General features: G+C 40.4%; 1 protein-coding gene across 11 annotated transcripts in view; it reads left to right on the top strand.

Moving 5' to 3' along the window:
* The window catches only part of Zfp40 (zinc finger protein 40), a 263006-nt gene that overhangs the window by 172391 nt on the left and 67037 nt on the right, over positions 1–23578 (top strand). For 7 of the 11 annotated variants that reach the window (XM_063274800.1, XM_063274809.1, XM_063274810.1 and 4 more), the window contains one exon: positions 5140–20243. The gene's annotated coding sequence lies outside the window, so the exon portion shown is untranslated. Of the gene's footprint in view, positions 1–4; positions 20244–23578 lie in introns of those variants that run through there. The other 4 variants (XM_063274802.1, XM_063274815.1, XM_063274801.1 and 1 more) reach the window with 3 other exon arrangements.

Below are 23578 nucleotides of genomic sequence, written 5' to 3'. Positions count from 1 at the left end.
AGGTGGGACAATAAGGACCACGGGAAATAAGCGGTTATAAAGTCTCAGGGTAGTGAGCAAGTAAAGTTCGTGGTAACAGTGAACCAAAAGTAAAGTTTGTGGTAACAGCGAACCGAAAGTAAAGTTCACAGTAGCAGTGAACCGAAAGTAGCAAGACGCACGGTGAATTTAGCTGTAGCAGCATAGAAAGTTTTTGTCACGCGGACCTCACAGTCTCGTCCAATTTTTCTGGCTCAAGAGCTGTTTGAGCGAAAGAAACTAAAAATAAAAAGAAGCATCACAGAGTTTTTTGAGTGAATGTGATGCCATTGCACCCTGGTTCGCAGCCTCTGGAAATCGCACGGTGGCGAGCTGGGACAAGTTAGGGAAAGACCTTAATTTTGCCCGGGAACAGGGGACTCTAAGACCTGGGGTCCGTACAGTATGGCGCTTAGTGGGTAGCTGCCTTGAGGATCAGAAATGTTGTCAGGCAGCTATAGAGAGGGGGCAAGCTGCCCTAGAAATGCTTCAAGAGGAGAGGTCAGAAAAGCAGGGAAGCGCAAAGGAGTCAGACTCAGAAAAAACAGATACAGAGAAGGAAACAGACAAAACAGATTCAGAAGAAGAGTTACAAGAGTTGATAGATCAAATGCGGAAACAGTCTCTAAGGAATAGACAGAAGAAGAAAAGGAAAAAGCCTAAAATGGTGGAGGAACCTCCTGGGCGGTTCCCCTCAGCTCCTCCTCCCTGCAATGTTGTAGAGGAAGGAAGTAGAGTTTCGGATAGTACATTCTGCCCAGAAGTGTGGAAGGCAGTCCTCACAGAACTACATCTGGCCTATCCTGTTTATGTGGATGCTAATCAACAAAGGTTTCATGAGTCTTTAGACTTTAAGGTGATCAAGTCCCTGGCGGAATCAGTCAGGACATATGGCATTACGGCCTCATTTACCGTAGCTCAGGTTGAGGCCTTACACAGATTTTGCATGACTCCTAGTGATTGGACTAACCTTGCTCGGGCCTGTCTTAGTCCGCGACAGTATTTGGACTGGAAAGCTTTTCTTATTGAGTTTGCCAGTGAACAGGCTGCCGCTAATTTGGCAGCGGGGGGCGGCCAGGCTGCCTGGGATAGGGATATGCTGCTGGGTCAGGGACACTTTGCCAATGCTCAGACAGGGTATCCAGGACAGGTTCACCAGCAAATTAATGAAGTTGCAACAAAGGCATGGAAATCCTTACCTAATAAGGGAGAAGTGAGTGGAAACCTCACCAAGATCCTTCAAGGACCTATGGAGTCATTCTCTGACTTTGTAGCCCTATTAGTAGAAGCAGCGGGGAAAGTCTTTGGAGACCCCAATACTGCTATGCCCTTGATTAAACAGTTGGCCTATGAACAGTGCACAAGGGAATGCCGAGCCGCTATCACTCCTTACAAGAACAAGGGACTTGAAGCTTGGATGAAGGTCTGTAGAGAAATAGGGGGACCTTTGACTACTGCTGGACTTGCAGCTGTTGCTATGCAGATGACGCAGAGAAAAGGAGGAAGCTCAGGAGCATGTTTTAAATATGGTAAACAGGGGTACCTAAAAAGGCAATGTCCAGAAAGGGGAAGTCTAGTTAGTACAGGAAGTGGCCAATGCCCAAGGCAACCAGGGCTGTGCCCCAAGTGCAAAAAGGGGAATCATTGGGCTAATGAGTGCCGCTCGGTAAAAGACATCAATGGGCAGACTCTCAGCTCGGGCTTTGGTGGAGCACGTCCAAAAAACGGACAGCGGGGCCCCCAACCCCAGGGCCCACAAATATATGGGGCAGTCGAGAATCAGATGTAGAACAGAGTCACGAGAGATGGCCGTCCCTTTGCCATCCGAGGGGCCAAGGAGAGCCACTAAGGGCTCTGCAGGACTGGACCTCCGCTCCACCACCAGACTCGTACTAACTCCTCGGATGGGGGTCGAGTTGATAGAAACTGATTTTAAAGGACCCCTTGAGCCTGGCACTGTAGGGTTACTTATAGGGAGATCATCTACAGCTTTAAGAGGACTACATGTCCATCCAGGAGTTATTGACCCAGATTATACCGGGGTTGTCAAGATCATGGTAGAATCACCAAAAGGAATTACTGCTATTTCCTCTGGAGATAGAATAGCTCAGTTGTTACTTTTGCCTAGCCTTCATGAAAGATTTGCCGCCCAGTCTAGAGAGAGGGGAGAGAAGGGTTTTGGTTCCACAGGCTCCGATCTTATATTTTAGCTTTGGGTTTAAACCAACGCCCAGTAATGGAGCTAAGGATAGATGGTAAAAGGATCCTAGGACTGTTGGATACAGGGGCTGATAGAAGTATAATAGCTAAGAAAGATTGGCCCTCTGGATGGCCAGTACAGGCCTCATCTCAAACATTACAAGGTCTCGGTTATGCAAGAGCTCCTGATATGAGTACAAGACAATTGAGTTGGAGAGATCAAGAAGGGCATTCAGGAGTTATGTAACCCTATGTGTTGGATTTGCCCATTTCCCTTTGGGGAAGGGATCTGTTGAAAGACATGGGTTTCAAATTGATCAATGATTATTCTGAAACTTCACAAAAGATTATGAAAAATATGGGTTATTTTCCTGGTAAAGGAATAGGGAAATACCTACAGGGTAGGACTAGCCCTATAACTGCCCAACAGAGAGAAGGGAATCAGGACCTGGGTTTTTCCTAGGGGCTGCTGAGGAAGGCATTCCTGTTACCTGGAAAACAGAGGAGTCGGTGTGGTTCCTCAGTGGCTGCTTTCCTCTGAGAAGCTTGCCACAGCTAAAGACCTGGTAAATGAACAGCTGGCTATGAAGCATATAAAACCATCAGTGTCACTTTGGAATGTCCCAATATTTGTGATTAAAAAGAAGTCAAGGAAATGGAGACTGTTGCATGATTTACGAGTTATTAATCAACAGATGCAAATCATGGGCCCAGTGCAACGCAGACTTCCTCTTTGATCCTCTCTACCAGCCTGTTGGCCTGTTGTAGTGATTGATATAAAAGATTGCTTTTTCTCCATACCTCTTTGTCAAAGGGATAGTGAAAGATTTGCTTTTACTGTTCCGTCATGCAATCATGAAGAACCTGATCAAAGATATGAATGGGTGGTTTTACCACAAGGTATGGCCAATAGCCCTACTATGTGTCAACTTTTTGTGGGCAACGCCATCGCCCCATTAAGACAGAAGTTTCCCGCAGTGAGATGCATACATTTTATGGATGATATCCTTTTAACTGCAAAGAATGAAGAGATTTTAGATTTATCATATGGAGATTTAGTTAAATTGCTAGAAGGTAAAGGATTGATTATTTCCCCTGAAAAGGTACAAAAGGGCAATCTTGTAAATTATTTAGGAACAAAAGTAAGCCCTTATATCATTATCCCCCAAAAGGTTGAATTGAGGAAAGATAACCTTAAGACTCTTAATGATTTTCAAAAATTATTGGGAGATATTAATTGGGTCAGATGTTATTTAAAATTACCAAATTATGAATTAAAACCATTGTATAATATTTTGGCTGAGAATTTGGTCTTGGATTCTCCTAGACAATTGAGTGATGAAGCAAGGGAAGCTTTAAAGAAGGTTGAAAAAGGATTACAAGGCGCAATGTTACATCAGTGGAAGGAGGGTGCTGACATTGTGCTATGCATTCTAGCCACCTACATGCAGCCCACAGGATTGTTGTGGCAAGATGGCCCTCTGCTTTGGGTTTATCCCAGAGCTTCTCCAGCTAGATCAGTAGAGTATTATCCTACAGCAGTTGCACAATTAGCCCTGAATGGTATTCAACAGTGCATACAATATTTTGGTGTTTCCCCAACCTCGATCATACTGCCCTATACAGGTCAGCAGATGAAGATCTTATGTGGCACTGTGGATGATTGGGCTATATTACGCTGTGGATTCCATGGAGAGATAGATAGTCATTATCCAAAACACCCTCTGCTATCCTTCTTTAAGGAACATCCCGTGATTTTTCCTAAGGTTACCTCCAGTGTTCCCATACAGGGGGCCCCAAACATTTTTACAGATGGATCCAAAAATGGCTGTGGAGCCTATATGGTTGACCATCAAGAGCCAATTTTGTGTCAATATCAACCTGGCTCTCCACAAGTAATTGAACTCAAAATTGTGCTGGAAGTGTTTAAAAATTGTTCTTTTGCCTTTAATTTGCTCTCTGATCCATCATATGTTGTTAATGCAGTTAAGATACTAGAAGTGGCTGGCCCTATTAAAATTAGCAGCACGGTATGCCAGCTGCTGAGGGAACTTCAGGAATTGATCTGGAAAAGAAGTCACAAGTTTTTTGTCCAACATATTAGAGCTCATACAGATTTGCCTGGTCCTCTCAGTGAGGGAAATGATCTTGTGGATAGATGTACCCGAATGGAGTTTATCTTCTTAAGCTCATCATTGGATCAAGCCCGACAGTTTCATCAACAATTTCATGTGCCCACCAAAACCTTACAGCAGAAGTTTCATCTGTCTCGAGCAGTTGCTTGACAGATAGTTTTAGGATGTCAACAGTGTATCACTTTCCATCATCCCCCTAGTGTGGGGGTTAATCCCAGGGTCTTACTGCCTCTAAAGATTTGGCAAATGGATGTAACTCACATATCTGGATTTGTGACTCTAAAATACATTCATGTTTCTGTGGATACCTGCTCAGGTGTCATTCATGCTACCCCTATGAGTGGGGAAAAGGCACACAATGTTATTGGACACTGGCTAGAAGCCTAGGCTGCTTGGGGAAAGCCTCAACACTTAAAAACTGATAATGGCCCAGCATATCAAATCCTTTTGTAAACAGATGGATGTGCAGTTGAGCCATGGTCTGCCTTAGAATCCCCAAGGTCAAGGTATTGTTGAGCGAGCACATCGTACCTTGAAGGAATGCTTAATTAAACAAAAATGGGGAATAGGCCATGGCAGAACTCCTAAGGAACAGATATCCTTAGCCCTTTTTACTCTTAATTGTTTTATTTTGGATGATGATGGCCTTTCTGCCAATGACCGACATCAGTGTTGGGCGGGCATATTGAAAGGTTATGTGAAGTGGAAAGATGTGCTCACTGGCTTATGGCATGGGCCAGACCCTGTGTTGGCATGGGCAAGAGGGTCTGTTTGTGTGTTTCCTCAGGACCGGCAAGATCTGTTGTGGGTCCCTGAAAGATTGACCAGGAGGTGCAACAAGAATGAAGATCCTGCTGTTGCTGACACTTCTCGGTGTGACCCAAATGCTGGTAAAAACGGAGCCCCAGTGGGGGATACTACTGGTGTTCCCGAGACTCATGCCAATATGTCATGACCTTTAAGCGCACTCCTCTAATTTGTCTAAACAGTTGTCAAGTTACTTTTTAGGTAATTGGTCTGGAGAATTCGATTTCTTAATGGATCAGCTACGTGTAGCCATCATGACCGTGAACTCCACATGTGCAGATGCTAGACTGGCTACGGGATTGTCATCTTGGATTGCTGCTGCTATGAATCATCTGACGGAGTGGGCAGGTATGGGAGCCCTAGCTGGACTCTTGCTGCTGGTCTCCCTAGTGAGCCTGTGGTGTCTTTGTAGAATGAGGTTTGTTCAGAGTGGCACGTGGCTATGGTGGTACAGACATTTACAGCCATTGAAGCAGGACAGTCCCCTCAAGCCTGGCTTACGGCCATTCAGAAGACCTAGTTGCACCTCGCCCCTGAGTATATGTGAGTGACCTTGCCCAGCGACGGGCAACTTCCCTTCTACCTAAGGCACGGAACCTTGTGGGCAACGAGGTGTCCTACGATGGGTTTAATGAAGGGATGATCCTAAGACAGGGGGGGTCGCCACACTCAGAGTGCCTTTGCCTGCTTGATTAATTAAACAAAAAGGGGGAACTGTAGAGAGCTGCAAAGTGCTGTGCCTCAAAGATGGCGCTGGTTTCTGCCTTCCACCCTCCCAACGGTGAGCGCTCCTTGCAGTAAACAAGTCCTTATTTGGCTATGTCTGCCTGGCCCGCTAGCTTCCACATAGTGACAGCCTATCTACATGACCCACGTGGCTTGCTAGGACTGGCCAGTGCTAGCTATTTAAGTGTGGTGCAGGGCGTTCCCCCGGGAAAGAGAGCCAGGAGAGAGAGAGAGAGTCAGAAGGTTGTATCAAGGTTCTTGAGTAAAACTGCTTGAAGAAGATCTCCTGTGGTCATGTCTTCCTTGCTGGTCGAGGTTGGGCGCGGCAGTGGATGACTTCATCGAACCTGATACACTGAAACTAATAGGAGAAAAAGTGGGGAAGTATCTGGAATACATTGGCACTGAACAAAACATCAATGGCTTATCTTCTAAGATCAAGAATCAACAAATGGGATCTCATAAAACTGCAAGCTTTAAGGCAAAAGACACTGTCATTAGGACAAAATGGCAAGCAATAAATTGGGAAAAGATCTTTACCAATCCTATATTTGATAGAGGGCAAATATACAGAACATAAAAACAACTAAAGAAGTTAGATTTAAAACAGGTAAACAACCCCTTTAAAAAACTGGGCACGGGGTTGGGGATTTAGCTCAGCAGAAGAGCGCTTGCCTAGGGAGTGCAAGGCCCTGGGTTCGGTCCCCAGCTCTGGAAAAAAATAGAAAAAAAAACTGGGCACAGAGCTAAACAAAACATTCTCAGCTGGGAAAGATGGAATGGTCAAAAAGTACCTAAAGAAATGTTCAACATCCTTAGGAATAAGGGAAATGCAAATCAAAACAACCCTGAGACGCCACCTCCAAAGACTCAGACTGGATAAGATAAAAAACTCAGGTAACAGTAAATGCTACCAAGGATGGGGAGAAAGGAACACTACTCCCTCCCTTGTTGGTGGGATTGCAAACTGGGACAACCACTTTAGAAGCCAATCTGGAGGTTCCTGAATAAATTGGACATTGCACTACCTGAGAACTCAGCTATACCTCTCCTGGGCATATACGCAAAAGATGCCCCAACATACAACATAGACACATGCTCCACTATATACATAGCAGCCTAATTTATAATAGCCAGAAGCTAGATAGAACCCAGATTCCCTTCAACAGAGGAATGGATTCAAAAAAATGTGGTATATCTACACAACAGATTACTACTCAGCAATCAAAAACAATGACTTCATGAAATTCATATGCAAATGGAATGAACTAGAACATATCATCCTGAGTGATATAACCTAATCACAAAAAAACACACTAGGTATGCACTCATTGATAAATGGATATTAGCCCAAAAGTTCTAATTACCCAAGATAAAATCCACAGACTACAGAGAGCTCAAGAAGAAGGATGACCAAAATGGGGATGTTCGCATTCATTGTTAAAAGTGGAAAAAATATCCATAGGAGGGAATATGGAAGCAAAGATTACAGCAACGACTGAAGGAATGGACATTCAGAGCCTGCCTCGCATGTGGCCCATATAGAGCAACCAAAACTAGATAAGATTGATGAACCTAAAAAGGCAAGCTGAAAGGGACCTGATATAGATCTCTCCTGAGAGATACATACACAGCATGTCCAATACAGAGGTCAATGTTATCAGCAATCCACTGTACTGAGAACAGAACCCCCTGGGTGGGAATTAGAGGAAGGATTGAAGGAGCTGAAGGAGCTTGTAACCCCATAACAACAACTATGCCAACCAACCAGAGCCTCCAGTGACTAAACCACTACTGAAAGACTATACATGGACTGACCCAGGGCTCCAACTGCATATAGAGCAGAGAATAGGCTTGTGGAATAGGAAGTCCTTGGTCCTGCTGAGATTGAACGCCAAGTGCATGGAAATGTGGGGTGGGGGGCAGTAAGTGGGATGGATTGGGGGAACACCCTTATGGGGAAGGGATTGTGGATGGGAGCTTATGGACAGGAAACCGAGAAAAGGAGTAACATTTGAAATGTAAGTAAAAAATATTTCGAATAAAAATATTACAAAATCAAAAACAGGAAAAAAGACAACAATGGGAAATATAGGACAGCACAGGTAAATTGGTAGAAGACCTTAAAAAGGAAAGACAAAAATCCCTTACAGAGTTACAGCAAAACACAACCAAACAGGTGAAGGAATTGAACAAGACCTTCCAGGACCTAAAAATGGAAATATGTCCCACGCTACGTCTCGCCAGCAGGAACGACGCGGCACATACAGGATCCTTCTGCAGAAAAGCTTTAATGCGTCTTGAGAGGGAGAGCATAAGCTTACAATGCGGAGACGCCGAGTGAGGAATAACCGTCCCTTATATAGGAAACTATCCTCGCCTAGGACGTGTCACTCTCTGACTGGTCGCTGCCAATTATGCCAGATGACGTACCAAAGCATACGTGTCCCTTTGAGTAGGGACGTTACCAGGCGCCTGCGTATTGCCCTTTTTACTAGGTGCGTTCTGCTGGATGCCGGTGCCATCTTATAATGGAGTATGTGAGGACAGCTCCTCACAGAAATAGAAACAGTAGGGAAATCACAAAGAGAAAACCCTGGATGTAGAAAACCTAGGAAAGAGTTCAGGACTCATAGACTTAAGCATCACAAACAGAAAACAAGAGATGCATGAGAAAATCTCAGGGGCAGAAGACACCATAGAAAACATTAACTCATTAGTCAAAGAAAATGCAAAAAGCAAAAAGCTACAAACCAAAAACATCCAGGAAATCCAGGACACATTGAGAAGCTGAAACCTAAGGAGAATAGATGTAGAAGAAAGCAAGTATTCCCAAAGCAAGTAAATATCTTCAAAAAAAAAAAAAACTTCCCTAAACTAATGAAAGAGATGCCTGTGAACATACAAAAGGCCTACAGAACTGCAAACAAAATGAAGCAGAAAGGAAATAAGTTACATTACATAATAGTCAAAACACCAAATATACAAAAAATAAAAATAACATTAAAAGCAGTAAGGGCAAAATGTCTAGTAACATAAAAAGGCAGACCTATCAGAATTTCACCAAAACTTCAACAAAGACTATGAAAGCTAGAAGATCCTGGAGAGATGTCAATTAGACCCTAAGAAACAAAAGTGCCAGCCCAGGCTACTATAATCAGCAAAACTCTCAATTAACATAGATGGAGAAATCAAGATATTCCATGACAAAGCCAAAATTACATAATACCTGTCCACAAATCAAGCCCTACAAATGATAATAGATGGAAAACTCCAACACAAGGAGAGAAACTAGACTTTAAAAAAAAGCAAGAATCTAATCTTCCTGCAATAAACCCAAAGAAGGAGAATTACAGAGATAACTCCATCTTTAGAAAAAAGTAACAGGAAACAAAATCACTACTGCTTATTACCTCTTTTTTTATTGGATCTTTTTTCTTTACATTTCAACTGTTATTCCCTTTCCCGGTTTCCTGTCAGAAAGCCCCCAATCCCACCCCCTTTCCCCTTCTTCTAAGTGAGTGTTCCCGCTCCCCATTGACCCTCCCGGCCCACCCTGAAATTCCTCAACATTGGGCAACAGCATAGGCAGGACAAAGGACTTCCCCAGTTGGTGCTCAACAAGGCCAATCTCTGCTAAATAAGCAGCTGAAGCCATCGGTCTCTCCTCCCTTTTTGCGACTTGTTTGGTCTCTGGGAGCTCTGGTTGGTGGGTATTGTTGTTCTTATGGGATTGGAAGGCCTCAACTCCTTCAATCCTTTCTCTAACTCCTCCAATGGGAACCCCATTCTCATTTCAATGGTTTACTCCTAATTTTGCCTCTGTGTGTGTCACACTCTGGCTGAGCCTCTCAGAAGACAGCTATTTCAGGCTCCTGTCCGCATGCCCTCTTTGTTTCTTCAACATTGTCTAGGTTTGGTGACTCTGTTTGTGTGTGTGTGTGTGTGTGTGTGTGTGTGTGTGTGTTTATGGACGGGATCCTTAGTTGGAGCATGCTCTGAATAGCCATTCCAATACGTTTCTGCTCCAAACTTTGTCTCCATATCTCCTCCTAGGAATATTTTTATTCCTGCTTTCAAGACTGACTGAAAAATTTGCACTTTGGTTGTCCTTCTTGAGCTTCATGTGATCTGTGGATTGTATCTTGGGTAATACAAACTTTAGGGCTAATATCCACTTCTCAGTGACTCCAAACCTTGTGTGTTTTTCTGATTGTATTACCTCACTGAGAATGATATTTTCCATCCATTTGCCTGAGTTTCATGAAGTCATTTATTTTGATAGCTGAGTAGTACTCCATTGTGTAGATGTATCACATTTTTTTAATTTGTTCCTCTGTTAAAGGGCATCTGGGTTCTTTTCAGCTTCTGGCTATAATGAATAAGATGGCTATGAACAGATTGGAGCAAGTATGTTCTGTTCAGCCTATTTTCCCCAGTGCCCATCTGTTCGAGGCTATGCCTCAAATTTTCTTCTATTAATTTGAATATACCTGGTTTTATGTGAAGGTACTTGATCCACTTGGACTTAACTTTTATACAGGCTGATAAGAATGGATTGATCTTTCTAATTCCTCTAATTAGAGCAAAATTGACAAAAATAGAAAAAAGACTGAGGGAAAGTTGGTCGATTGACCATCCTATCTTGGGATACATCTCATGGGGAGGCACCAAGGACTGACACTATTACTAATGCTATGTTGTGCTTAAAGACAGGAGCCTAGCTTGCTGTCCTCTGAATGGCCTAAACATCAGCTGAATGAAAAAGATGCAAATACTATACCCGACAAATCGATTGAAGTCAAGGATGGCTATAGTTGAATTAGGGAAAGGTTGGAAGAAGCTGAGGAGGAGGGCAACCCAATAGGAAGAACAGCAGTCTCAACTAACCCAGGCACCTAAGATCACTCAGACACTGAGCCAACAACCAGGCAGCTTACAGGAGCTGGTCAGAGGCCCTGGACATATACATAGCAGAATACTGCCTGGTCTGGCCTCAGAGGGAAATGTGCCTAATCCTCAAGAGACTTGAAGCTCTAGGAACAGTGGAGACTGGGTTGGGAAGGGGCACAATCTTCTTGGAGATATCTTTAAGAAAAGTAAAATCCAAAGACCTTGCAAAATGAAAAGACATACATTAATTACAAGTCAATAAAAGAAATCTAGAGTCAATAACTAAATAACTAAAATAAGATTAAATTGAACAATTCCAAGCAAGTGCCTTATAACTACACTTTGAAACACATCGACTAAAAGGAGGAAACTGAGTAAAATTACAGTCTTCAACCAGGTACATATCGATCTCAGTCATAGAATATAGACTGTACGCAGTGAGACTGGGCCAACATCCTCATAAGGAATGGTACTGAGGCGTGTCTGGAAACCTTGCTTTTGTAAGGGACCACAAAGATAAATCAGTTACCTCCAGCATTCACAAAGCTCCAGATTTCACACAGTTACTGCAAAATTATAAAACATATATCATTATCCATAATAAATACTCTAAACTCTTTAGAGAATGCCAGTTCAATACTATCAGTTTCTTTTGGCCATTGGTTTTGCCATGGATGAAGTCAAAAGGAACCTATCTTCTACCAAATGTTTCTCTAATACTTCCCTATTTACTGTGGAGAAGTGTGAACATCACACAGAATCATAAATAATATTGCAAAAAACAGGGGATGGTTTTCCTAAGTATGCCTGAGAAGAAAAAATCATGTGTTTACTACCACAGGCCCCACTTAGGAAATTTTTTGATTGCGAGAACATTCCTTCAGCGCAACAAACCTTAGCAGATGAGATTGTGTGTCGTAGTCCCATGTCTGCTTTTAGGAACATTCCCAGACCCTAATAAGCAGGAGAGTGGCTTCACATTTAAGGCAATCCAATCTATATATGTCAAGAATAATTATTCAGATATAGAGTAACATTTATATGTATCAAATACAGATGAAGCAAAGAAGTATTTAGAAGTTTTATTTTCCAAATCATTCAAACAAAAGTAGGTTTTACAAGTTCTTAGAAGTATAGTATACTAACAGGGTGCAATTGTCATTCCTCTAATGTTAAACTGGTACTTAGCACACTTTAAGTCTTGGACAGAAATTGGGCCTATTCTCTATCTCATCTTGCTATTTATATACTACATTCTCTAGCTTACCAACAGATGTATCCATTCTATCCAGGGTGACTGTGAACAATTTTCCTATGTGTATCAGATGCTGCCCAAGGACACAGCCTTGTCCTGGGCCATAGTCTCTTTGAAACTAGATTTTGCTTAACATATAAGAAACTGGAGTCTGATAATGTTATCATTCCTACAAGACTCTGCCCAACAGTTTCCTGGTAGGCCTGACTTTCTATAAAAGGGGTTGTTTGGCTCCTCATTTCTCTCTCTGCACACACACCCCTTCTCTCTGTCTTTCTGTCTTTACTCTCTTCTCAACTCCCCTTCCAATGCCTTAAATAAACTATGTACTGCACTATACCATTGAATGGTTGGTATCTCAGGGTATGGGGGGAAGACAGAAGCCCCAGCATGGGCCTGCTGAGGCACCACCTCCCACAATACCATAGAGTAAACAAAACATATCCTAGCTCCTTTTTAAAAACACAACTAAGCTTTTGTGAGCATGATTACAATCAACTGACTGTTATATGTCACAAGAGTTTAAATGTATTACAAAAAATGTTAACAGTGTCAGCAAATGCTGTTTCACAGACCATATTTTGGTTATGCACTCTAGAACATGGATATTTCTGGATTTTCAGAAAATCAGCATCAATACTTCACAGTGGGATGACAACACAATTAAGAGAGAGTTTAACCTTGACTCTCTGAGGGTATTTGCACACCATTATAGAAAGATACATTTCTGGTTTTAAAATTATTGTTCTAATATTGAATCCTCCACATACCAAGACTTTTTCTGGTGAATGGGTAGACATATTTGAAATGTAATTCCTTGAGACCTAACTGTAAAGCATTTAAAACTGCTCATCCAATGCCTTGCTGGAATAGCTGATGTCCTGCACTTGACTGCTCCTAGGTTCCTTTGTCCAGAGGGCACTGGGAAGTTTCCTCTTTGGCTAGAAATGTGAGCAGAATTGTCGGTCTCCCCTGAGTTTTCAGGACTGTCCACACTTCTGAGAGTCCAGCTCTCTTCCTGACAGGTTTTGGGTACAGAGAGCAGTGGGAAAAGTTCAGCCCGAGCACAGGCAAAAACCAGTCTCAGAACATTTTTTAAGACAATAATGTATAAAGGAGAAGTGAGATAGGGTTTCTACAACCTATTTCTCAATAAAGGAATCTGGAATATTCTATTGTATATACTGTTAAGATTATCCTATTTTATGTTACTAATTTTTTATGTAAGAACAATACTGGGAGAAAGTATAATTTTGTCAGTATTATTTGACTGTGCATATATCTCACATACTCATATACATATTCATTGAATTCTATTACTTTCATTTTAGGATACTGTAAAATTATTCATAGCTCAACTTTGATGCCTAATCTCCTATTTTTGTATTGCTTCTGTAATTCCTTTAGATCCTATTTCTTTCATTGTCAATTTTCCCATTTTCTAATAGACTATAAGCAAGACTTTGAGAAACAATTTGCTTAGTATCCCTGCAGAGTATTAATGTATGTCTATATGGTCTTCCCATTGATATCCTCCTGCTGTCTGCATTCACATAATTATTCAATGGTTTCATTTGCAACAATTTAAATTGATTTTGAATCTGTTTTTATTCTTCCGAAGGTATATGAATTCTTGGAGTTTTCTCAAATTTTCATATTTCTTCATCATTACTTTGGTCAATTTGAAGAAACTGCCCACTACTCTTGAAACAAATTGTTGACAATTTGTAGGAAAAAGAAAAATCTCGGGTTGGGGATTTAGCTCAGCGATAGAGCACTTGCCTAGCGAGCGCAAGGCCCTGGGTTCGATCCCCAGCTCCGAAAAAAGAAAAAAAAGAAAAAGAAAAAAAAAGAAAAATCTCACAAAACATGATTCCATATTTAAATGAGAATTTCTTAGCTATTTCTCAGCACTGATATGTTTTATATATATATATACATATGCATATATATGTACATATATATATTTCTGTTTTCTGTTACTTTTTCTATGTATATAATCTGTGAGTAATTATTCATTATTGCAAGAATGTGTAATAATTGAATACAAAATACTATATTACCTTTGTGATATACTTGAAATTTATGTGAATTACTTTGCTTGTTTGGCATCTGAAGAAGCTGTCTGCTTGCTTAGATGGTGACTGAAAAAAGTTGCATTTCTACTTATACTAATGTCTAAGTTCTTTCTGTTCAGTTTCCTCCAGGATTTCTCATTTTAAGTATAGTTAGTGTGGAAAGTCACAAGGCAGATAGAAAATCTTGGTGAAGATTGTTGGAGGTGGGTCTGGTTCACTCTTTATTCAGATGCTGATTTCTGTGCCCATAGATCTCCTTACAGTACAGCATTTTCATGATTTTTGAACCATCTCCCAAATCAATGTTGTAAAAAAATGTTCCCAATTATTTCTGATTGATTAAGAAAGAGCTTATCAGACTATGTCTAGGCCGAAGAGAAAGGAAGGCTGAACTTCCAGTCCAAGCCATGGCTCTCAGTGAGAGAGGTAGTATTGAAAGAACCACAAATGAGGAAGTTGTGGAGGAACAGGGGAAGAAAACAGGAGGATTTAGACTGAGGTCATGGTGAGACAGAAGGAATCAGCATGACTTAAGACCATGTTCAAATTAAAGGTAAAGGACCATATAGTTGGGGAAAAGCAGATTTAGAGGCTTAGAATAGCTCAGAACATATCAGCTTAGGCTTGCAGGTTGTAAGTAAAAATGTCTCTGTGACAGTTTTTGTTTTGTTTTGTTTTGTTTGTTTTTGTTTTTTTTTTTTATTAACTTGAGTATTTCTTATTTACATTTCGAGTGTTATTCCCTTTCCCGGTTTCTGGGCCAACATCCCCCTAACCCCTCCCACTCCCCTTCTTTATGGGTGTTCCCCTCCCCATCCTCCACCATTGCCGCCCTCCCCCCAACAATCACGTTCACTGTGCGTTCAGTCTTAGTAGGACCAAGGGCTTCCCCTTACACTGGTGATATTACTAGGATATTCAATGCTATCTATGAGGTCAGAGTCCAGGGTCAATCCATGTATAGTTTTTAGGTAGTGACTTAGTCCCTGGGAGCTCTGGTTGCTTGGCATTGTTGTTCATATGGGGTCTCGAGCCCCTTCAAGCTCTTCCAGTTCTTTCTCTGATTCCTTCAACGGGGGTCCTGTTCTCAGTTCAGTAGTTTGCTGCTGGCATTCGCCTCTGTATTTGCTGTATTCTGGCTATGTCTCTCAGGAGAGATCTACATCCGGCTCCTGTCTGCCTGCACTTCTTTGCTTCATCCACCTTATCTAATTGGGTGGCTGTATATGTATGGGCCACATGTGGGGCAGGCTCTGAATGGGTGTTCCTTCTCTCTGTTTTAATCTTTGCCTCTCTATTCCCTGCCAAGGTTATTCTTGTTCCCCTTTTTAAAAAAGGAGTGAAGCATTCTGTGCCAGTTATTTAAGAGCTAGACTAAGAACAGGTAAGGCTTGTACCCTTACATTATTGACTTCAAAAAAATTGTTAGGTGTTTGTTTAAAACTAGTGGTGTATAGCATGGAAAGAGAAGCTCTGAGTGGCAGGGATATTCTTGACTTTAAAGGAAGAAAAATTTAAAGTCCTCATATAAAAGGGACTCAGAAAGAGCCTCATATTGATCTAGCCATTGCAATTCCTTAATCTTTGGTATGAAGAGTGATATAAATGTTTTTTATCATTGAGGGATATAGTATATTTTATCATTGAGGGATATAATATTATTTAATATGTCACTTCACCCATTATTGTTTTGTTATATCTCCACATAATAGCAAGAAGATTTCCTGATGGAACCTGAGTATAACACTGTACTTGACTGCAAGCGACTATTTTCTAGGAAGTTTGCCTTCAGGACCTTTTAGGAAAAGTACAGTACTCTATTCCCTCATAGTTTACATGGCTTACCCTACTACAAGTTATTGACATATTTTCAGCACGTGACTTAAATTCTCTCTTTTAAAAGGAGGCTCAAATTCTATCCTGAAATGGTTAAACATAATTGTATCATGTCTATTGTTTTCATAGTGCTCATTGATCAAGGAAACTTAAAAAGCATTTATACTGGTTATTGGTTCTAAAGGGCTAAGATTCTATCATGGGAGGGAAGACTGACAGCAAGTAGTCATATTGGTGGAATAAAAAACTGAAAGATTGCATTCTCAGTATGAGTCACAAGCAAGCTGTCTTGGGGCCTTTTCCCCTCAGAACCTGCCCTGGTGAAGCACTTCTCCAGTGATTCTTTACCAACAAATTTGCCCCGAATATTATGACCTCTGATAGACTTAGATGTCAAATACACCACCCTATGGGGTGCATTGTCATCAAACCACAAATCAGCCTACTAAGATTTATACTACCAAGGCTGTTCTTTTTCTTGCATCCAAGGAAGATAGAGGGATTTCTGCAGAGGGGCGAGGAAAATACAACCACAAAACTGTATAGGTTCTGGAAATTCCCATTATATTCACTTTCTCATTATGGTGCAAAACGTCTGATTACTCACTGAAAATTTTCCACAGCCCCTCCAACCTTGGTATAATATTTCACCTGCCATATCAGGTAACCTGATACGTATGTAAGTCCTGGTAAGCGTGAGCATTTGTACACATATTTTATCACTAACCTGTACCAGGCAATCTCCTTTGTTCCTGAGCTCTCAGGCCCTTGCTGAGAACTCTTTGTAAATGAGTCCCATGAGGAACGAGTGCAGACTTGTTTGAGTAACTCAGAAAGGATACTTATTGAGGCCCACAGTAATGTTTTAAACAATACTTTTGCTAAGTGTATCTATAGTCATTAACTTTTTAATCAGAGAAATGTACCCTATGACATAAAATACTGCATTCACTTGTATTTATTCATTTTTTTGTTTTTTAAGATATAGCCTTATTGTGTAATTCTATCTATTATGGAAATCACTATATAGGACACACTGTGATGAAAAACTCACAGATATCCACCTGCCTCTGCCCCTTAGTTGCTGTGATTGAAGGTTAGTGTCACCACATTAAGATTTATATGTTGACAAGTCTGTTCTCTCAACCCTTGTTCCCACAGAATTTGAATACTGGAGATCTGTCAGGAGATGTCTTTTTGCAGTCCTCCAGGGCTTTGACTCCTTGGGGCGTCCCCAAGTTCAACCCACAATGACTGTGCTTAAAGTTTTATTTCACCTTTAACTCTGTCCAGGCCAGGCACTTCCTCTAACCTTAACCCCTATTTTTCATTCTATATCTTGACCTATCTCTCCCACTCTGTCTCTGGCCGTCATTCACATAGCTGTCAAGATGCTCTGGACCTGCTCTACACAATCACAGCTACCCCACAAGCATGCTACCTGCTTAGAACAAGCTTGATCTATGAGGATGCTGTACCCCACTACTTAGCCTCCAATCCTAAATTCTTAGCCTTTAAGTATTACATCTCACAATGAGAATAAAGTCTCCTGAGTTACACCACACAGCAAAAGACAAGGGACTGCCTGGAAGCAAATCAAGTGGAAAACATTGGTAGAATATCCCTACTCTAAATCAATAATGTAATCCTAGTGCACTCTATATAATGCAGTTGGGATAAAAATCAATTTACGCACCATAAAACATAATTGGAAGATTATTCAAGGAAGTCGAGGGACATAAAGATGAAGTCAGCTCTTGAATTCAAGGAGGATAGGAACAAACTTGTTGAAGGACAAGAGAACAGCAGAAAATGGTTGAAGAAAATGAAAATAATGCAAGATGCTAACAGAGATAGAAATCTAAGGAATCCTCGACCCTGAAATGAAAAAAGAAATTAAGAACTCTGTAAGTAACTCGATAGAGAGCCTGTCTACCATGATATAGAAGAGAGAAGACAAACATCAGAGTTCCAATACAAGCCTAGAGGACTTAACCAAGAAATCATAGGCAAAAAAAATGGAACAAAATTCTTGCTGCATACTTGCAGCAATATTAAACTCAAAAGTATAATTAAAGCCAAACACAGTAGGGTAGGTGTTTCATCCTATCTCTCAGGACAGAGAGGCAAGCAGGTCTATGTGGATTGGAAGCCAGCCTGGTCTCCATATAAGCTTATGGTCCAGTAGGACTGCAGAGTGAGACTCTGTTTCAGAAATAAAAAACCAAAATGAGAAATTAAAGATATATTTTCTTCAATGACATTAAAGTTCTCTAAACTGTGGCTTCTGGCACAAATAGAGCATGGGTAGTAAAAGAAGGATATGTTGGTTTAAATAAGAATGTCTCTCATTGGTTTATGTATTTGAAGTTACCTTTCCATGTTTTAGGAAATTGAGTTATTAGGACATTGTTGAATAAAGTATGACAATGGGATTGAGGAAAAAAAAGTATCCAGATTCCACTTAGTTTTTTCTTTCCCTCCTTACTTAACTGTGGCTGAGGACATAGCCTCTTAGCTTTCTATCTCACCAACATGGCAACTTGCTGTTAGGCTATAAGGCCTCCCTACCATGGTGGATTCTTATCCTTTGGAAGCAATCCCCAAAGTAACCTCTTTCTTCTACAGGTTGCCTCGGTCATGCTGCTTTATGAAAGCAGCAGACAAAAAAACCCTTATAGTTAATAATTATCTAATTGGACTCAAGGTACCCTTTCAGAAAGAGAATTCATGTCATGTTCTGGAACCTAATGATGACCAGTTAGTATGATGTGTCCTGAGCATTAGGGAGTCAAGGGGCAGAGGGCCTTGCCAGGAAACTTAGTAAGGTAGAGATGGTCTGAGTCCCCAGAAATTTGGGGTACACACTTGAGAAGGTAGGTGGTTCCCTGCTTCCTGACAGGAGACTATTAAGAAACAACAGGAGAGGTGCTAGAGAGATAGCTCAGTGGATAAGCGCATTGAGTGTTCTTCCAGAGGTCCTGAATTCAATTCCTAGGAACCACACAGTATCTCATAACCATCAGTAATGGAATCCTATGTCCTCTTAATCGTGAGTCTGAAAACAGGTACAGAATACTTATAAATATGTAATATATAAATCTTTAAAAAAAGAAACAATAAGAGAAACCAATGGGACGACCATATAAATGGTTTAATATTCTGCAGAGGTACTAAAGAATTCTTATCAAAGCCTACTGTCATTATATCAGGAAGTGGGAAAATTGACCACAAAATGAAAAGAATATAAAGAAACAACTGAAGCTTTCAAAGTTTAAAGACTATGAAACAAACATTATCCAGTACTTTTCCTAATTTCACAGTATGCTTAAATGCATTAAAGAAATTTATATAACATTGATATGAACCCCCAAAATGATACAAACAGAGTAAGGATGTCACACATGCAGAAATAAATTATATTTTGTTCTAATAATATGAAATAGGAAGTCACTAATGTGCAAAACAGGCTAATCATGACGTGATTTACAGTAGAATAGTTCAGAACCATTTCTAAAGGATCAGAATGTGGATAAAACCAATCTCATGCATCATTTATATTTCTTTTAAATCTTTAGTATGTTTTTATTTTAGCTTATGGGCAGTAGTGCTCTGCATCATGTATATATGTACTCTCTTTGTGCAGGATTCCTGCTGAGGTCCAAAGAAGATATCAGATCTCCTGGAGCTGAAGGGACACATAGTTTAGAGACAACTAAGGGATGCTAAGAACTGCATACAAGTCTATTTAAGATAAGCAAGTACTACTCACCACTGGGGCATCTCTTCAATGCTCCTCCTATCCCATTTCCACTGTCCCTGGAACTCCTCACTAATCTTATCCAATTCCTCCAAATGATACATGGTCCTTTTGCTACAGTTTTTCTCTCTACTTTACAGGATTTTTTGCTTTTGTTGATAGAAGAAGCATGTTTGGCTTATCAGTTAGAAAACAATATAAGGAAAGCATTCTTCAGAATTAATTAGAATTTCTAATACATTACAGTGCCAGTAGAGAAAGGGGAATCTACAAATGAATCTCCAAAAGCTGTATAGTAGAAGAATAATGAAAGTGTTCTGTAAGCATTTTCAGTTAGCTTTGACTTGAGTTCTACCACTTCCAATTACAGATCAAGCAATCTTGGCAAGCTGAAATGGAACTCAATGATGAGAATGACAATAATTAAAACTTCTGAACTTCTTAATCTATGATGGAAGGAAGCTTTATACCTCCCAAAAGGATGAACAGGAAGAACACAATGAATGTTTTTCCCTCTGAGGATTTCTCTGTGACAGGTAAGACTGATTCGCACACAGCTCAGAAACTTGCACAGTAGAATTCGCTGGACTCCTGAGGAGGAGATATGACACTGTAAAGGATCCTCACATAGAACCAGCCTGCTGCAATTATGCAACATCCAGTCTCTGTACAAAGTCAACAAGGAGGGGTCTTTGCTTTGCCTCTCTTCTTAAGAAAAGTACAAAACCACACAAACTTTCATAAATACTGTGAGTTTATGAGTCAGCTCTGCAGGTTCACTCCTGTAATCTTTGCATACAGGTAGCAGAGTCAAGTAGATCTCTTGTGTCTTAGGGATGCTACTGCTCTGATGAAACACCATGACTAAATAGCAAGCGGGAGAGAAAGTGTTTATTTGGCTGACTTGCTTACATAACACTTTTCATCACTTAAGGACGTCAGGACAATAACTCTACCAGGGCAAGATACGGGAGGCAAGAGCTGACACATAAGCCATGGAACGGTTCTATTGATTGACTTGCTTCTTATGACTTCCTCAGGCTGCTTTCTTATACACCACAGGACTACCAGCCCAAGGATGACCATCTACACTGGACTGGACCATTTCTCATCAATTCTAAATTAAGAAAAATCCTTATAGCTAGATATTATCGAGGCATTTTCCAAATTGAACTCTCCTCCTCTCAGATAACTCTAGTTTGTATGTCAAGTTATCATAAAACAAGCCCAGCATAGCAGTTGGGCTGTCTCTATTACATACACCACTGATCTCCAGAACTGCTGCATCTAGTGTGGTTACACAGTGTTACTACCACCACTTACCCTTTGGATAAAATTAGATAGCCAGAGAGAACATGCAGAATATAACACTGGTCACACTTCAAGAGAACACAGAAAAATATAAAGCAAGCACCCACATAGGATTATGTTCATAACCAAATGTCCCTTATTTCTAGGAGTTTCTAGACAGTACAGGAAGTTCACACATATACACAAGGCAGATAAAAACAAAGGATGTATCAGGAATTCTATAAGAAGAGCATTCTTACCAACATAGAATAGATTGCTGCATTCTCCAAGATCACATTTTTGTACAATGCCCTCTGAGCACAGTCTAAACATTCCAATTCATCCTGTAAGCATTCCGCAGCCCCATTTCTGAACATTAACAGGCACTGTCATAGAAAATTACTCATTTGATATGTGCTGCTGGAATTGCCAATATCAGTACAGCTTTACGTTTTCTCTCTAGTTCAGAATCTGTAGTGTCTATTAAAGTGCAGTTAGGTTCCTAGCACTATCACAGAACTACACATCAGATATTACTCTTTTCTTTCTTAATATTTTAAGACAGGATTTTGTTTAGTAGCACTGGGTGTCCTAGAAATCTCTTTGAAGGCCAAGCTGGTATGGAGCTCACAGACATACAACTGCCTCTACCTCCTCAGTGCTGGGAAAAAATTGGTGTGTGCCACCATTCCCAGCTACACAATAGATTTTATGTCTGTTCCATGGGATCCAGTCCTCTATTCTTAACGTTGGAGGCTTGAGGCCTACATGGTACAGTATATACATTGAGTCAAATATACTGACACACAAATAACTAAAACAGAAATATAATTTTAGTAAAATTCATTTTCTAAAATAGTTATATATTGTATCTTCTTTTCTTTGTAAAATAGAGGATGACATGATGGTCTCACAATCAGCAAAGATTCTGGGAATATAAGGTAATCATTTGAAGTCTAGATGCAGGAATGTACATCTAAGAACTCTATGCTGATCTCAAATAGATCCCAATGAAACATTTCAAATGGTAAATTATGATGAGTACAACCATGCTTCCAAACTCTACAGCTGTCAACCTTATTCAACTGTCTACAGCTAGGACTCACCTGCCTGACTCTTCTATCATGCTCAGGTGAGATCCTGAGGCCTAGATATAATGCTGTTCCTTTTCTAGAAGAAAAGAAGGTAAAGTTTGAACTGAAGAAGGCATGGATGAATTACAAGCCAAAAAATTTTTTGGAGACAATAAGGAGTATAACATCAGTGTGTACAAAGAACATTACAAACAACACATAAAATCAAATACATTGTGATGTTATTTTATAACAGTATCTGACAACCATGAAGTAAACAGAAATCTTAGAATTATGTACCATTAATATTATCCAAGTTTGCTAGAAGGTCACACAGACAATACAGATAGATAATAATAATTTCAGTAATTCCATAAGGTTTAAGTACAAAAGAGTTAGAGATACATATATAAATAAATGAATGTGTGACAATGCATTCTGAGGAAGGAGAAAGAGTTCCTGTGATCGAAACAAATGTACTAAGTTATAAAAGAATTCTATTAACTCTTGATTAATTATGAATATATTACTGCTCAATTGGAAACCTGAATATATTGAATCTTTTGATTTCAGCTCTATTATTTTCATCACTATTTGAGCTCAATCATCTAACATATTTTAGGTTGCCCAGTAAAATAGCATTTGTGATTCTTCCTTCATATTTCAAAAAATAAAACTCAGGGCTATATTCTGGCTCTATCATCAAAGTGCACAGGAAATGTAAATGTAAGTGTTGGAGTAGTGTCTCCAGCACAAAAGGGTGCTCACTGTTTCTAGATAGAAATTCTAAATCTCTCTATACCCAAGGAAACTTAGGACTTTGTGTGTCTTCTGTGCCATGGGTTTAGTGACTGTATTAGGGCTCCATGGGCACCATATGTGAATTCAATGCACATAAAAATGCAGACATACACTCCCATACCTAAATAATAGTTTGAAGAAAGAAAGGGAAGTCTGTCTAATATAACCTCTCTCAAAAATCTCTACCTATAGAAAACATAGCTACAGGGAAAGGGCAAACATGGAGTGGGGGAGACTTCCTCCTCCAAAAGATAAGAAAAGAAAGCCATTATAAGGGACATCAATCAATACTTTCAAATAGATGGCTTGTGCACTATATCAAGCAGTATCTCTAGAAAATTCTTACTCGTATAATCCACATGATATAATATACGTGGAAATGCCAATATTGCCTCATGCAGGGATGTAGAAAGTCATAAATGAAAGATTCAGAATTGAAGAAGAAATGATGAGTTCCAACAAACAAGTGAATAAATCAACCTCTTACATTTAAACTTGAGGCCCCTGAACCTCACTGATCCTGGCCCACACCTCCCTGCTCCCAAACCCTGTAGGAAAGAATGTTCATCTCCCAGACCTGTGGCCAATCCTGAGACTGCAGGGCAGGAGAGACTGCCACTTTTGCCAACTTTTGCCCATATACCTGGCCAAAGAGGAAACTGGATAGGGCCTCTGGGCACAGGATGATAGGAACAGTCAAGATGCAG

This window comes from Rattus norvegicus, chromosome 1, assembly GCF_036323735.1.
Source record: "Rattus norvegicus strain BN/NHsdMcwi chromosome 1, GRCr8, whole genome shotgun sequence".
Taxonomy (NCBI): Eukaryota; Metazoa; Chordata; class Mammalia; order Rodentia; family Muridae; genus Rattus; species Rattus norvegicus.
This window is presented reverse-complemented; position numbering and strand designations above follow the sequence as displayed.